At 38.2% G+C, this 1,237-nt stretch overlaps 2 protein-coding genes across 2 annotated transcripts in view; both read left to right on the top strand.

Annotated features, from left to right (window-relative positions):
• ARHGAP10 (Rho GTPase activating protein 10) overlaps positions 1 to 1,237 on the top strand; it is a 389,415-nt gene that overhangs the window by 244,250 nt on the left and 143,928 nt on the right. The window lies entirely within an intron of this gene.
• Positions 1 to 1,237, top strand: part of LOC101349888 (protein SPT2 homolog) — a 6,573-nt gene that overhangs the window by 2,550 nt on the left and 2,786 nt on the right.

Raw genomic sequence — 1,237 nt, 5'->3', positions numbered from 1 at the left:
TATCTTAGATGGCCGATCACAGGCCTCTAAGACCCCAGACGGTACTCACCAAAGTAGAATGTATAACATTGTCTTTATAAACTGTGTTAAGCCAATTGAGGTAGATGTTCCCTGAGAGCATGGTCCCCACAGCCCTCCGCCCAGCAATTCAGTTCCTCAGGGAGTTTGGAAGTGTGCATGGAGCTTCCAGGACCTTTTTTTGTACAAGTTGTGCTGGCTTCCCCCGGATTGTGTACTGTTGTACGCTTCACCAAAGTTACCACTTACCTGTTGTCTGTTTAGTTCCCCCCAACCCCTCTCATCCCTCGTTACCAACAAAGATTATTTCTTTTTGTGTGTAAACTTTTACATAAGTTTTTACAGTAGAGGTCTCATACAATATTTGTCCTTTTGTGATTGACTTATTTCACTCAGCATAATGTCCTCTAGTTTCATGCATGTTATGAGATGCTTCACAGATTCATCATTGCTTTTTTTCTTGGCATAGTACTTCACTGTGTGTATGTAGCATAGTTTGTTCATCCATTCATCTGTTGATGGGCATCTAGGTTATTTCCATCTTTTTGGTATTGTGAACAGTGCTGCAATGAATATGGGTGTGCATATGTCTATTCGTGTGAAGGCTGTTATTTTCTCTAGGATATGTCCCTAGGAGTGGGATTACATTCTGTAGTGCTTTTTTTCTGTGGTATGGATGTTTTCTTTGTTCCTCTTACTCTCCTGTGGTGAGTTCCTTTTGATTGTGGATTTTTTTTTCATTTCTTCTGTTTTTGTAGGTTTTGTTTTGATTGAGACTTTATGTTTTTCTTCTTTATTTTGATGGGTAGGTTTGTTAACTTTCTTTGTGGTTACCTTGGAATTTACCCTTATCTTCTTAGATTTGAACCAGTCTACTATTTCTTGGTATTGCCTTGCTTTCCTTTCCATTAGAAGGTTCTATACCTACACCGTTTATTCCCTCTTTTATTGTTCTGATGTTGTCATTTACAGATTAACCTCTCTGGTTCCCTGTTGTAATTCTTTTGGTTTTGGATAGTCTTTAAGAGTTCATTTCCTAGGTTGGTATCTGGCTAGTACAATCCTGTGTCCTACATTCAGCATGTGGTCTGATGTTGTTTGTTCTCAGATCGAAGGACTCCCTTTAGTAAGTCTTGTAAGTTTGATTTGTTTTTTTTATAGTCCCTTAATTTCTGTTTTTCTGGAAATGACCTAATTTCACATCATATTTGAATGAGAG

This window comes from Trichechus manatus, unplaced genomic scaffold (assembly GCF_000243295.1).
Source record: "Trichechus manatus latirostris isolate Lorelei unplaced genomic scaffold, TriManLat1.0 scaffold00059, whole genome shotgun sequence".
Lineage (NCBI taxonomy): Eukaryota > Metazoa > Chordata > Mammalia > Sirenia > Trichechidae > Trichechus > Trichechus manatus.
The sequence above is the reverse complement of the archived record's forward strand: the minus strand, read 5'-3'. Positions and strand labels throughout refer to the sequence as shown.